The 16413-nt window shown below is 46.6% G+C and overlaps 1 protein-coding gene across 1 annotated transcript in view; it reads right to left on the bottom strand.

Moving 5' to 3' along the window:
- The window catches only part of TCP11L1 (t-complex 11 like 1), a 43641-nt gene extending 37408 nt beyond the window's left edge, over nucleotides 1-6233 (bottom strand). Inside the window, exon 1 of the mRNA XM_066583256.1 lies at nucleotides 6032-6233. The gene's annotated coding sequence lies outside the window, so the exon portion shown is untranslated. The remainder of the gene's footprint in view (nucleotides 1-6031) is intronic.
- Between the last annotated feature and the right edge of the window lie 10180 nt (nucleotides 6234-16413).

Raw genomic sequence — 16413 nt, 5'->3', positions numbered from 1 at the left:
AGCTGAAAAAAAATAGATTTTTTTTTTTTTGGCATGATGCAAACCCAACGGAGTTAAAGGGATCCGTCAGGTGCCATTCCGGTCATGTGACAGATCTAGCCCCGAGTTGCATTATGTTTTTGCCTTCCTATGATGGAACAGAAAAACACAGAACGCCTGGCGCTTTGGTAAACCGAGCCAATAGGGCCCGTCCGCATTGTCGTATTGTCATCCGTGAAACGTACACCTTTTTACTCAAGGAAAATGGCTAAAAACGTAGCGTTTAACGGAACCCTAGACTAGAGTGGGTTAAATATAGGCAACCAATGCATACCTTTGTCTACATTTAAGCAAGCACATATTCCCATACGCTGTTTTTTTAGTGGGGGGGGGGGGGGGGTTGTGGGGATGGAAGTCGAAAAGCGTAGCCTACTATGCGTTTCTGTTCCACAAAGACAATGGATAAAAAATAAACAAACCAAAAAAAATAAATAATTTTTTTTTTGCATTGCAGTCAATGGGAAACGCATGGGTTTGCGTTCGCATACGTTTTTCTGAGCCCCCAGCGCACACACTGGCCAACTTTTCCTGTATTGAATTCCAGTACTTCATTGCCGTTTCATAAGATTATGGCAAAAACGTATGCGTTTTTCATGTCAAATACAGATCAAAGCGTAGTAAAATGTACATCGCGCATACGATTTCTAAAACGTACGCCTAAGTTGCAAGCATCCCCCCCCCCCCCCCCCATGTACGTCGTTGGCATTACGTGACAATACTAGTGCGGACTAGACGGCTCCGAGGCCTAATGAATCTATAATTATTATTATTACCGCCCGCAGCGGACCGGATTGTGTCGGAGCTGTCAGTTCAGTCCAGGCCCCAGACAGTCTGATGGAGCCAGCGCCTCGTTCCAGAGCACTTACTATATTCTATCCCTATTATTACATCTTCCCATAACAGCACTCACTGCTAATCAAATATCCACATATACATGCTCAAATATATTACAGGAACTCTTTACTCGCACATCGAACCTCCACAAATGGAGAACGCAACTTGAAAATCCTTATTAATATAAAGTGCCTAATTCGTTGAGAACAAAACGAGGGATCAATGGCAACCAAATTCATCAACCAATTCTGACAGCGGCATTTCAATAGCCCCATCAGTGGTTGGAGGTCATAAATGGCTACCAGGCAATGAGATAGCCGGGTGCCATGGCAGCCTGGAACCTTCTGAGAGCACCATGTATATCTGCCTATTGAGACATGCCTGTGGCACATCTTAATAGGATGCCTGTAAAAATACAATATACTGCAATACTGAAGTATTTCAGTATGTTGTATAAGTGTAATTTCAAGACCCCTACAGGGACAAAAAAAAAAAAAATTTAAAGGATACTAAAATTTATATATATATATATATTATATATATAATTATTTATTATTATTATTTTTTTATTTATTTGAATTATTTTTTAAAGCTTCTTTTCATTCATATATATATATATATATATATATATATATATATATATATATATATATTTTCTTTTTTTTTTTTTTTAAATAAAAACATATTTAAGAGTTTGGCAGTAAGCTATTAAAATAGTGCATCACTTATTCTGTCATGAGGAGGAGAAAAATTAATAAAAAGCAATCAAAAAGTTGTATTTTACTTCAAAATGGTACCAATAACAGCCACACGCCATGCTGCAAAAAACAAAAAAACAACAGCATTCACACAGCTGCGCTGATGGAAAAATTAAGTTATGGCGGTCAGACTATGGTGGCAAAAATATATATATTTTTTAAAGTACTACCAAAGAAAAGAAAAAAAAACATAAATTTGGCATTGGTGTAATTGTACAGACCACAGTATCAAGTTACATAGTTTTTGCCACACTGTGTAGTGTAAAAACAAGACCCCCCCCCCCCAAACAAAAAATGGCACAATTGCTTTTTCCCCCCCATTTCAATCCATTTATAATATACTGAAAAACTTTTCAACATTCCTATGGTACATTATAAAGTGTAACTAAAGTCCGATTTGTTATAGGACTTTAGTTACACTTTATAATGTACCATAGGAATGTTGAAAAGTTTTTCAGTATATTAACTGAAAAATACAACACATCCTGCGGGGGAAAAAAAGAAGCCCTCAGACATCAACAGAAAAATCCAAAAGGTTATGATTTTTGTAAAAAAGAAAAGAAAATTGAAAGAAAAAAACAAACAAACAAACATATCTCAATGGGTTAAAGGGGTATTCCAATTCTATATTTGCAGGATAGGTGGACGCATATGTAGGCAGGTCACGTGACACATATTTGCCATGCGCATCTGACTCTGGACAGGTCAGTATTGCTGGCTACAGCAGGGATATCTGATGCACCCGTCAGGCCGTATTTACACAGGCGAGTGCGATATTGGTCCGAGAATCCCGCTTAGAACAGGAGATTTTACCCGCGGTGATGCATTTTGCAAGAAAAAAAAAAGCATTGCATGGCTGCACTCGCATTTTTTTTCTATATAGCTCCCATAGAAAATAATTTGGGATATCGTGCGCAACCCCCCCCCCCCCCCCCCCAGATAAAAAGTTGCGATTTTTCTATCTCGGACCAAAAGAAAAATCCCCCGTGTGTATAAACACCTAGAAATTAACATGATGGGTCATTTTCCTGCGCGATATTCGTCCATACTGCAATCAGACGGTACTCGCCCAGACATGTTATATGTACCGAGTACCACAGATTAGTAGCAGCTCGTCTGTTCAGCCCTCCAGCATAATCACCAACTCGTCCAATTAACCCCTTCCCGTCAGATGACGGATTATTCCCAGTATGTTCTCGATAACATCGGGAGACATCATGAACCCCGTGTCACGTTTGTTCTGGATGATGACGGGCGCTGCGTGGAATAGAATTGCTGTCTGTAATATGTATGATGCAACATGGCAGATGCCATGTTATGTGTGTCCTGAGGATGGGTCATCAGTAGTAAATGCCCAGAATTCCACTTTAGGCCTCATGTCCACGGGCGGGTCGGATTTTGCATGCGGGAGCCCACAGCGGAATCCAACCCTGGCGTCAGCGGTGCCCGCGCGTACTTGTCATTCCGTTTTATCATCTGTACTGTGGATGGTCCGCACAGCTCGCCTCAAGCTCCTGCTTTTCCCGCGGCCCATCCACAGTGTCAATTGCGGACGGACCACAGAGCAGACGGCTTCCACTGACTTCAATGGAAGCCAAACGTGCGGGAATCGCAGTACAATAGAGCATGCTACGATTTTTTATGCGCAATTGTTTTCTGCTCGTGTGCATGAAGAATCATTTCACCATAGCATGCTATGGGCGGTATTTGCTGCAGAGGCGTTCACCCGCTCCGGATTACGCAGCGAAAATCCGCCTGTGGACATGAGGCCTTAAGCCTTCTGCACACGGGCGGATTTGCATTGTGAAATCTGGAGCGCGCGACCGCCTCCGGATTCTGCAGCAAATCCAGCACATAGCACGCTATGAGAAAACGCGAATTCCTGCCCACGAGTGGAAATAGATTGTGATTTTCCGCTTGCGGGGGAGAAACCGCGGCATGCTGCGATTGTATGCAGGCTACGCGCGGCAGCCATTCTGCAATCATCAATTTACAAGTACAGGGTGGGGATGGAAAACTAGGCCGGCACCAGACTCTTATGAGAGCTGTCTACCAGAAAATCTGTCTTTGTTGCCCATAGCAACCAATCACAGCTCACCTTTCATTTCTTATAGGACTGAGGTAAAATGAAAGCTGCGCTGTGATTGGTTGCTATTTCTTATACCGCTGAGGTAAAATAAAAGCTGCGCTGTGATTGGTTGCTATTTCTTATACCGCTGAGGTAAAATAAAAGCTGCACTGTGATTGGTTGCTATGGGCACCACACATCTGAATGCTAAAAGAAAATCTTTGCTGCCCATGGCAACCAATCACAGCCCAGCTTTCATTTTACCTCAGCCCTAAAAGAAATGAAAGCTGAGCTGCGATTGGTTGCTAAGGGCAACAAAGAGATTTTCTATTGGACAGCTTTCATTAGAGCGTGGTGCTGGGATACTTCTCTGTTGCGCATCCTCCATTAACTAAAACAGGCATGCCCCAAGAGTGGAGGTCCTCTTTAAAAGGGGGGTTCGACATTTATGGTACGTCTCTAATTGGAGGTGGTCTAACCACTGAGACCCCCATCAATCCTCAGAGAGGGGATACGCAGACCCTGTCAGAGAAGTGGTAACACATCGGCAGTCGCTTCCCTTTACGGCGTTTTTGTGGCACTTTTTTAAAATAAAACAGCACAGAATACATTAAAATAATCGCAGTAGTAATAAACACCTTCATCATAACACGAGGGGCGTGTGACTGGATTTTGGCGCAGATCCACAGCAGATTTCACCCCTTCAACTGAATTGTATTGAACTGAAGGGGTTAAATCTGCTGCCCCTCCCCGTCACACCAAATGGCGCAGATTTTGGTGTCGAAGTTCTGCAGCAAATGAGTCACGAAAAAACATCCTCCTAGACCCCTTCACACGGGCGTATGAGCGTGCATCATTGTCTGACACGTGCAAATGAACTTGTCTCACGTACGGTAAACTACGCCGATACGCACAAAAAAAAACCATCGTTCATTCAGCAAATACACGGCGCTCAGGTGTGCGCAAATAGGCATACGCTCGTGTGAAGGGGACCTTAGGGCGCTATCCCACGGTCCGAAATTAGTCGGTGTGGGCACTTCTGCAGCACTATGTTATCCAATTGGACTCGAAATCTATGATGGGGGGCACAAATGTGAACGCAATAGGCGGCGCAATTCCACCGAGGGGGGGGGGGGGGAACACGTCTGGAACGCATTAGACTCAATAGCCATTTAAAACGGGACGGGTTTGTCTGTCAGGCGCAAATGAACATGCCCTGTGGACGCAATAAGTACTGTAAAATAAGCCAAATACGTCGGAATGGCGTAATCCACGCTTGGAAATTAGAACACAGCAGGTTCTATTTTACTGCGGATATCCGTGATATAGAGCCCATTGTTCTCCATTGTTGCAAATATACCCGCAGCCCATACGGAATTACGTCATCGCTAAGCAACGGCGCGGGAAATATAAACAAATAAAAAAAGGTGTACTGCGCACGACCGCCTGCGTGAGTACGCGGTCATACACAGTACATTAGGTGGGTCGTATGCAAGGTCACGGCCGGGCTCGCTGCAGATTCCGCATACGGCCGTGTGAGCCCGGCCTTAAAGGGGTTGAACCAGAATCCGCACAAGAAGGAATAACTTGCTAATCAATGGTCTCTCACAGCTGGAGGTCCCACTTCCTCCATCCCCCATACTGCAGACCCTTCTCCGCGGTGAGGAGGAGACCGAATGGAGTGGCGGTGGCGCAAACATGGTGGCACTCCATTCATTTTCAATGCCACTGCAAGAGAAAGCCGAGCGCTATGCGTTTGAGTATCTCCGTCAGCCCCATTGAAAAATTAATAAAGGGTCAGCCGCTCATCCAGGGCTCCATTCATTCTGATGTCACTGTGGTCGAAGTAGTCAGAGGGGTACACAGGACCCCCATTCTCAGGATCAGTGTGGTCTCAGCACTGAGACCCCCACCAATCAGAAAGCTATCCTATGGATAGGGCATAACTTGCAATTCTGGTCCGATCCCTTTAAGGTAGGCCATCAACATTTAAAGGGATCGTCCAGGACATTTGAAATTATAACATCCAGCAGGGACTAAAATAGCAAAATCAGGAATACTCACCTGAAAAACCAACAGTCCCTCCGACACTGGCAGTCCCACTGGTCTTGGTTGCTGTCATGCGGTTGTGACTACCCCCATGTGACCGCTGCAGCCAATCACTGTCCACTAAATAACCTGATTGTCACCCAGCTTTCCCAGACTGGCCGCAGCAGGCAAGGGCAGGGAGGGATCTGGGCTAGAATGCCACCCAGTACCCTGTGAAAGTGTGTGCCAACCATGTGGGTAATGCCATGGTGGTGCAGAACAGGGAAGAACAAGAATGACTTACCCGCAGTGAGAACAGACGGGGCAGCTGCTGCGAGGAGTCCCAGGCCGGACCACGCGTCACCCTCAGCCCTGTACCCGGAGCGTCATACCCGGGGGCACGGCCTGCCCTGTCCCGGCGATGCTGCAAGTCACAGCCGTTAGGGTGCAGCCCATTCAGGTTGCTGCAAATTCTATTTACGGAAGCAGCTCCCGGGGGCTGCTGGGAAATGTAGTTTCAGGGGACAAATGTTTTGCAAGTGCAGATGACGAAGGCGTTTTGGCAGCAGGGCCGGCGCGTGGGGGCGTGGCTGGGAGTGATACTAGGCGGGGATTGGCAGGAGCGGGGCCAGAGCTGGAGGCTCGGCAGGGGGGTGTGTCCTCCAGGTGTCTGAATGGTGGTTACCTGCATGGCTGTGTGTGTGAGTCAGGTCTCCTTCATGCCTGGGTGTAGCAGTGAGCTTCATACAAAACTACAACTCCCAGCATGCTCTGTAGGACAGAGACCCTTTTTATATAAAGGGCAAATACCCATAACTTTTTAATTCATTTTTCCACCAATGGAGCTATATGAGGGCTAGTTTTATGCATGATGAGAAATAGTTTTTAATAGTACCATTTTGGGGTACATATAACTTTTTTGATCTCTTCCAGACACTCAAAGATGAATAGAAAAAAAAGTGAATTCAGCTCACTGACGCCGCACACTATACTGGAATCTAAGTAGCATGGTGAAGGGAAGGAAGCCCCCTCGGCTACAGATAGATCCAAATCCGAAACCCAAGATTTCTTCAATCACTTATATGAAGTTAAAGACAAAACTTTTACTATAGCATCCTTAAAAAGATCCTCATAGAAGCAGACGCAAAAACGTGAATGAGTCTTACATGTTTCAAGCTCAGTTTGTGAGGCTTGAAACATGTATAAACCGTCCCCCTTTTTCCATCTGCTTCTATGAGGATGTTTTTAAGGATGCTATAGTAAAAGTTTTGTCTTTAACTTCATATAAGTGATGGAAGAAATCTTGGGTTTTGCTCAAAGATGAATGACTGCCTGTTTACACCGAGGGGGAACTTGATCACTAGTCGGCATCATTGTAGTGAACTGAAGCAAAGTGACTAATGAATGATTTCTCACTTGGTACCGTGTTTATACAGGACAACTGGCAGTCAAGAGTGCTCGATTGAGTGATTTTTCAGCCAATGGTTGGCCCATGTAAAAGTATCCTAAGTTTGGACAGCCGGTTGGCTCTTCTGTGTATTGGAGCGGCCAACTCTCTCATGACAGGTAATGTTGGGGAAGGAAGAGGTACTTTGGATCTTATCATGTCTGATCCCATGTTCTCATGTGAGATAAGCTGCCATCAGGGGTATCTGACAGCAACTACTCCCCTCTTCCCATTAAGAACCACATACATGCTCTACCAAACGCAGCGTGCATGTGTATAGGGGAGTCAGGAGGAATAGTTGTCATTCAACCAACAGCTATTGAAGGTGTCCGGCCCCCTTAAGGCCAGTGACACGGTGGTCTCATTTATCTATTGAAATAATGGACAGAAATGGACGCCAAAACTGAAAATGTTAGTATCTCAAAGTACAAAAAGTTTAAAAGGATCTGCCAACCATACACACGGGCATGGAGGCTCTAGTACCCTATTGGGCCACCTCTAGCTTGGATACAAGATGTTACAAGGGCAGACAGGAAGGCTCTAGTGCCCTGTTTGGCCGCCTCTAGCTTGGATACAAGATGTGATACGGGTGAGCATGGAGGCTCTAGTACCCTGCTGTACCACATCTAGCTTGGATGCAAGATGTGATACAGGAGGGCATGGAGACTCTAGTACCCTGTTGTACCACCTCTAGCTTGGATACATGATGTGATACGGACAGCCATGGAAGCTCTAGTACCCTGTTGTACTGCCTCTAGCTTGGATACATGATGTGATACGGGCGGGCATGGAGGCTCTAGTACCCTGTTGTACCGCCTCTAGCTTGGATACATGATGTGATACAGGCAGGCATGGAGGCTCTAGTACCCTGTTGTACCTCCTTTACCTTGCATACAAGATGTGATACAGGTGGACATGGAGGCTCTAGTACCCTGTTGTACCACATCTAGCTTGGATACAAGATGTGATACAGGCAGGCATGGAGGCTCTAGTACCCTGTTGTACCACCTCTAGCTTGGATACATGATGTGATACGGACAGCCATGGAGGCTCTAGTACCCTGTTGTACTGCCTCTAGCTTGGATACATGATGTGATACGGGCGGGCATGGAGGCTCTAGTACCCTGTTGTACCGCCTCTAGCTTGGATACATGATGTGATAAAGGCAGGCATGGAGACTCTAGTACCCTGTTGTACCTCCTCTACCTTGCATACAAGATGTGATACAGGTGGACATGGAGGCTCTAGTACCCTGTTGTACCACGTCTAGCTTGGATACAAGATGTGATACAGACAGCCATGGAGGCTCTAGTACCGTGTTGTACCACCTCTAGCTTGAATACAAGATGTGATACAGGGGGGCATGGGGGCTCTAGTAACCTGTTGTACCGCCTCTAGCTTGGATACAAGATGTGATACAGGCAGGCATGGAGGCTCTGGTACCCTGTTGTACCGCCTCTAGCTTGGATACAAGATGTGATACAGGGGGGCATGGAGGCTCTAGTACCCTGTTGTACCGCCTCTAGCTTGAATACAAGATGTGATACGGGCGGGCATGGAGGCTCTAGTACTCTGTTGTACCACCTCTAGCTTGGATACAAGATGTAATACGGGCGGGCATGGAGGCTCTAGTACCCTGTTGTACTGCCTCTAGCTTGGATACAAGAGGTGATACAGGTGGGCATGGAGGCTCTAGTACTCTGTTGTACCACCTCTAGCTTGGATACAAGATGTGATACGGGTGTCATCATCCATGGCACCTCTGCAAATGGAGGCGACCATAGGTGTCATAGGCCGTACATGTAATGGGCGCCATGAGATCAAATGTCCGTCAGCCTGTAAATGGTTCCGACAGACACAGGGGTGCAACGATGGCACCACCTGTCTCTGGTGAACACATCCGGTTCTTGCAACCCCTTCCTATAGGAGGGGAGGGAGGGTGTAAATGATGGTGTTCCCACAGATCTAACTTTTATCACGGCCCCCTTAAGTGTATCCTTATTTTTCTTGTAGAGCCCTTATATAATAACACTTTTTAGTGTACATTCCATCAAATATTGTAATCCTCTTGGCTTAATAGAAATTGTGAAATTATCAAGCCGCCCCGTACAGCATCTCCAATAAATAGTCAGAAAGTTTACAAAAAACCCTAACAATTGATAAAAGCAGCAGGGCAGAACGACCTATCACATCAGTCACTGGAAGGACATGCTTCTTCCTAAGAGCCAACACTAGGGGGCAGAGCAGACAAATCATCATTAGATCTCACATTGAGGTTTTTATTTTATTTTTTTTAAAATCAGAGTATTAATCCCATTTTCTGCAGTCCTCGTTAGATTGCTGTAATTGCGAATTCTGTTTATAAACTGGTAATGATCACATATGCTCCAGCTATACTGACATGCATGCAACACGCCTACTGATGACCCCCATTTAAAGGGGCATGGTTGGTTAAGGCATACACCCATCTGCACCAATGCTACTTTCACACATCAGAAAAGGGTATGCCAGATGGTCTGATGGTACCCCCACCAATGTTCCCTGAATGAAGAGGTCCCCGGCCATAGTGGAAGACTATAGTAATGGTGTCCAGGTTGGATGTCACTTTGTACGGCTTCCACCCACTCACAGACACCTTTTCAAGGGCCTATTCACACGAGTGATATTCTCGTGCGAGTTTTATGTGTTGCGCACGAAAATTGCGTGAATATGAAATTCATTCTTTTGAATGGATTCATTCACACAAGCGATCTTTTTCCTTGCAGCATGTTCTATCCGTCGGAACGCCTCGACCATTGTTTTCAATGGGACCTTTAAAAGCCATCACATGGCACTCGCATACCATGTGATGCGCATCCAAGTGCGATGCAACATTTCCCATTGAAGTCAACGGGAAACACTTGAGGATCGCAGTTTCACAGAAGTAATGCGATTTTGAATCAAAAACCTCTTTGCATCGCTGTGAAGAACACACCCGTGCGAATAAGCCCCAACACTTCTCTTACATAGACAGTGACTATGCACCAGCTATACTTTCTCCCAAAGTTGGGTGTCTTCCACAATAATCGTCCCCATATACACGCAGGGCATTGCTCAGACAGGTTTGTTTAGGAATGTCACCTGGCTGTTGGACTACATTCCAGCCTCAGAATGTAGTCATTGTGTGCGAGCCGATGCCATGCAAAGGAGCTGCAGACGGTAACATTTCCAAAAGGTGGAACACATATAACAAAGCCCTCCAACCACTCCTAAGGGGGCAGTAATACCATATGTCTGTGATATGCAACTGACCGCTACAATGCCTTACATCTCACATGCATGAATGCTGCATACAGTAATACAACACAGTCAAGGGTAAGGCAGTGCTTCAAAAATGGGGGCATACAATGTATGAAATCGGATGCACAGTAGCGCTTCATGCACCTCTATTAGGCGCCCTAGCATGACGGAGCCGTAATGTCTGTGTGCATGCTAACCATGCAGGGCCTTTTTAAAACAGAGCAAACTGTACACTTGCACAGGGCCCCCTGCAGCCAGCGCTCGGAGGGAGGCACCCCAACACTAGTGTTGGGCAATTATTGAAATAATCAGGTCAGGAGTGACTGACTCGATTTATAAAAAAAATTGTGAATCAAGACTCTTGATTCCAAATATAGGAGTATAAATTGGGTTCTCTATTTTGGCCACCTTGAACAACAGTGGGGGTGGTGACGGCAGCCAAGGGCGTAACTATAGAGGATGCGGTTGCACCCAGGCCCAGGAGCCTCGGGGGCCCATAAGGCCTCTCTTCTCCATATAGGGAGCCCAGTACTATAAATAAAGCATTATAGTTGGGGGCCCCGTTCCAGGTTTTGCATTGGGGCCCAGGAGCTTCAAGATACGCCTCTGATGGCAGCTTAGCGATTGTGGTTGGATTCCTGGTTCAAATCCCCATCAAAGTCAGATTCAAACCTAGAACTCCAGCACTGCATGGTACAGCGCTGAGCAACATACCGGTTCTTTTTGCTCAAAGCTGAGAGCTAAAAATCGGACCAGGGTGATTTAACAAAAATTTCCTGATTTTATCACCAAGCCGATCACAATGAGCAACCCTACCCAACACAGACTCTCACCGGTTCTGTTAAACAAGTGAGAAGCAGCGAGGCCCTTTTTCTGGTTGCTGGTGGGAAAAGCAAAAAACTACACCTGTTGAGCTCTCCAAAGCACTCCGGACTGCGGCTTCTTCCGAGTACTGCAGTGTACATGCTGAATAAGTGGTCAGCGGTGGCCAATACTTGCCATTAGACTCTGCAGTACACGGCTGCTTGAGGACAGCTTTTAGGTGCTTTTTTAAACCAGCACAAGTTATAGGAACAGAAAAGCGCATAATTACTTATGAGGCCAGTAAAGATTATGTGGGGCAGAAGACAGGGTACTTTCACTGTGCGAATAGCGCTAAATGTAGCGCTTACTGGGGCACTATGGATTGTGTGGAGGGTGAGGAAAAGCAATAAGCCAAAGATTTTTGCATGTCAAATTCTGCTGAGACATGTTTTTGCCAGGGTTAGTCATCATGGAGGTCTGGGCCCAGATGCAAAATAATAATCTTTATTTGTATAGCGCAAACATATTCCGCAGCGCTTACAAAGACAGGGGAAATACAGAAAGACAAAAGGACAAAAATTACAGAACCACGGTTACATAGTAATCAGTTGATGGAAACAATAGGGGTGAGGGTCCTGCTCCAACGAGCTTACATACTACAAGTAATGGGGTGATACAGAAGGTAAAGGGGCTGGAGATGTGCACGGTATGGCGAGGTGGAGAGTGAGCGATGTTATACACATAAACAATGGTCAGACATTTAGCCGTGTGATGGCAGAAACGGTATGACTGCAGGAGCGGTTTATGATGGCTAGCAGGGATTGCAGTCAGTAGGTCAGTGAGCATGTTATCATGCGGCATACAGAGGGGTTTGGTTTAGGAGATATGGTATGCCTCCCTAAAGAGGTACGTTTTTAGAGCATGCCTGAAGTTTTGTGAGTCCTAGATTGCCCGGATAGCCTTTGGTAGTGCATTCCAGAGGACTGGTGCTGCTCTGGAGAAGTCTTGGAGGCGGGAATGAGAATTTAAAATTAAAGGGGCACTCAGTCTGATTTCGTTAATAGAGCGGAGGGCACGGGCTGGGTGATGGATTGAGATGAGGGAAGCAATGTAGGGTGGTGCGGTGCTGTGAAGAGCTTTATGGATGAAGATAGTGAGTTTAAATTGAATTCTGTATTTAACGGGCAGCCAGTGCAGTGACTGGCACAGGGCAGAGGTTTCCGAGGAGTGGCTGGACAGGAAGATGAGCCTGGCTGACGCATTCAGGATGGATTGGAGGGGGTAGAGGCTGGTGTGGGGGAGGCTGATCAGTAGCGAGTTGCAATAATTGAGCAGAGAATGGATGAGGGCAACAATGAGCGTTTTTAGAGAGCCCACAGTGAGAAAAGGGCGGATTCTTGCGATGTTCTTGAGGTGCAACTGACATGTTCGGGCCAGAGATTGGATGCAGGGAGTAAAGGAGACACCAGGTGGTCAGTTTTTGAGAGGTTCAGTTTTAGGTAGAGAGAGAACATAGTGTTAGAGACAGCGGACAGTCAGTGATGTTTTGGAGGAAAGGTGCAGAGATGTCACGAGAAGAGGTGTATAACTGGGTGTAGTCAGCGTAGAGGTGGTATTGGAGACCAAATCTCCTGGTGGTTTGTCCAATAGGGGCTGTGTAGATGGAGAAGCAGAGGGGGCCAAGGACCGAGCCCTGGGGGACCACAACAGCAAGGGGAAGAGGAGGGGAGGTAGAGCCAGCAAAGGAGATACTGAAGGAGTGGTCAGATAGGTAGGAGGAGAACCAGGAGAGAGCAGTGTCCTTTAGACTGATGGCGTGAAGCATACTGAGAAGGAGTTTGTGGTCAACAGTGTCAAATGCTGTGGAGAGGTCAAGTAGGGAGTAAATCGCCCCTTGATTTGTCTGTCAGGTCATTTGAGATCCTTGTAAGGGCACTTTGTCACGTGTAGGGGGTTGAAAAGAGTTTTCTGATAGATAGCTTACAAGATGGGAGTAAACCAGGCGTTCCAATAGTTTGGAGATGAAGGGGAGATTTGAGATGAGTTGGTAGTTGGCAGCATCAGTCGCGTCTAGAGTCGGTTTCTTTAGCAGGGGGGATATGATGGCGTGTTTGAAAGAAGCGAGAAAGATGCCAGAGAGGTTGAATATAGTGGTGAGATGGGAGATAACCACTAGGGAGAGGGACTGGAGGAGGTGTGAGGGGAGAGGATCTCTAGCGCAGGTGGCGGGGCAAGCAGAGGAGAGCAATTTGGAGACTTCTTCCTCTGCCGTTGGTCTGAGTACAGGCAGTGAGCAGGAGCTAGATGCAGTGCTGACAAGACTAGGGTCAGGGCTAGGCTGGGATTGGGAAGTCATTTCCTGATGGATGTCAATTTTCTTTTTGAAGTAAGGGGCCAGCTCTTCAGCACTGAGATCCGTCACCGGGGGCTGCAGTTTAGGGCTGAGAAGGGAGTGAAAAGTATCAGAGACGTTTAGGGTTGCGCGATAGTGAGGAGACCAGAGAGGTGAAGCAGACTTGTTTGGCATGGTGGAGGGCGAGGTTGGAGGTTCTAAGCATGAATTTGTGGTAGTGAAAGTCTGCGGACGTTTGTGACTTTCTCCGCAGCCGTTCAGCATGTCGAGCATCCCTGGATAAAACGCCTTGGAGGCGTGAGCCATGGATTCCATAACTGCTACTCCCATGGACAGAAAAGCCATAGCATATGTACCTCAAACAATGGGAAATTGAGTTTGGGGGGGGGGGGGGTGAAGAGAAGAGAGATTACCTGGTAGGTGCATTTTGGGGAGAGGAGAAATGACCTGGTAGGTGCATTTGTTTTCCGGTCCTGAGGTATGAGAGGACTGTAGGCTATTATAGGAAAGATAATTACCCCAATTAGAGATGGCATCTGTGAGTAACTGCACTGTAAATCACTACTAACGTGCTGAGCTGGTATCCGATTATTTAAAAGTATACTATTATGAAGGGATCACTGAAGGGGCACTATTGTGAGAGCACACAAAGGGCATGGCCTAAAAATGTTACATGCCTGTCCTAGGCTTTTCTCCTCTTACAAAAGTTGGGCGGCGTGGTCTTGCTACAGCTTTCCTTTGCCTAAGGGCTCCCATAGGAGTCTATGGCAGTGGCTGCAGTCCGGCCAGAAAGAGAGTTCCAGGAACATCTTACCTGCCCGTCTGGGAGCTTTTATGCCGCGGGAATATGCCTGTGTGATCTGACGCATTGGTATCCAGTGCATCATATGGTAGCGTACATCTGCCGGCTGTGAAACGGCAGCTGATATACGCTTGTATGAATAAGCCCTAAAGCTGTAGCTTTTAGAAGCAAAATTCATGCATGTGGGGGAGGGGGGGGGGGGGAAGGGGAGTATTGCTTCCACATGTACACATTCCTTAACCCTTTCCAATCCAATTTGTATCTTGGTTTTCTTAGGGGGCTTATTCTTTTTTTGCCATTACACAACAGCACAGTCTGCTGGCTCAAGCCAGTACTGCATGAGGGGATACGTTGGATAGGCTCCGACAGCAGAGAGGCTGGCAATACACAGTAAGAGAACCACGGCGGACATCTTTCAACATTGGAGCTGTACAGCCTTAAGTCATGTCTTCAGGAGGTCAGTGGGTTGGAAAGTGTTAAGAATGTAGATTTTGCTGTGGACTTCACCCTTACATTGCACCAAATCCACCACAAACACATTTGACATCATGCAGCTTTAAAGAGACTAGTCCTGAAGAAATAAAGATGTCTGATACAGAAGCGTACATTGCCGCTTCTGGGCCCCAATGCAAAAATCTGTAATGAGGCGCCCCAAATAATGCTTTATTCATGGTACTGGGCTTGCTACATGGAGAGAAGTCATATGGGCCCCCTAAGGCTTGTGAGCCTGGGTGCAACCGCATCCTCTGCATCCACTGTAGTTCCTCCCCTGGCTGAACCACTTCCATCTACCTGTGACACTGTGCATGGTATGCATCATTAGTATAAGATACCAAGTACCTGCTTTGAGCAGTGCACATCAGATAAGCCGGTCACCATGTTGGTCTCTTCAGGACTACAGGGTAGCTTTAAAGTCTGCAGAGCATGTCCATTGCACATTGAAACCTGAAGTGAAGCATTCCTCCACTTGAAGACTAAGGACTTGCTATGCATCTTCTTGAAGCAACTCGAGCTCCAGAGAGGGAACCAGTTTGTACTGTTTAAGACAAGCCTGAGGGATTAGCAAGTTTTCAACTCCCTTCACTAATAACTCCTGGGATTTGCATCAAGTCTGGAAGCAACAAACGACTGGGAGGGTTTAACCCAAGAGTTGAATAAACTTCAAACAGTGAACAGGATTCTACAATTTCTTCTATGTTTGGACACGTCTGGAGGATCCAGCAGGTGGTCACGTCTTCTGGTGTACAGAATAGATTGCTCATGCCAATAGGTCTACAGTCAGCACATTTCGAAAGCCAACATCTTTCCCAGTAAATGTTTGCTTACTCAGCAGGACAAACAAAAAATGTTGCATCCTGGAAGCCATTAAGCTGCTATAATCAGTCAAGAAGTCTTTAGTACATCGTGATTTAGGCTTTGTTCACTTCTGTGTTATGTTCTGTCAGGTACACAAATATAAGATCTATGGCAAGAATAGCACATGCCAACACAATTCTTGCTGTCTAATACAGAAGCCCTGATGGACCCCCAAAAAGTCATTGGATCCACTTGAAAAGTAATCCCCGATGGCTCTAGAATAGCAGTCATGTCTCCATTGTGACCGCAAGCCATGATGCTAATGCGAATTGACCCTAAACCGTGTTATGCTTTGAATGAACTGGAGGCTGCATTCAGACGAACATATATCGACTCGGTTTTCACGCCGAGCCGATATACGTTGTCCTCATCTGCGGGGGGGGGGGGGGGGGGGGAATGGAAGAGCCAGGAGCAGGAACTGAGCTCCCGCCCCCTCTCCACTATTTGCAATGAAAGGAGGTGGGACAGGGGTGGGGCGTATTAGCCCCACCCCGTCCCACCTCTCCTTGAAAATATTGCAGAGGGGTGGAGAGGAGGCAGGAGCTCAGATCCTGCTCCTGGCTCTTCCATCCTCCCCCCCCTGCAGATGAGGACAACGTACTGTATATCGGCTCGGCGTGAAAACTGAGCCGATATACGTTCGTG

The sequence above is a fragment of the Eleutherodactylus coqui genome, chromosome 11, assembly GCF_035609145.1.
Source record: "Eleutherodactylus coqui strain aEleCoq1 chromosome 11, aEleCoq1.hap1, whole genome shotgun sequence".
Taxonomy (NCBI): Eukaryota; Metazoa; Chordata; class Amphibia; order Anura; family Eleutherodactylidae; genus Eleutherodactylus; species Eleutherodactylus coqui.
This window is presented reverse-complemented; position numbering and strand designations above follow the sequence as displayed.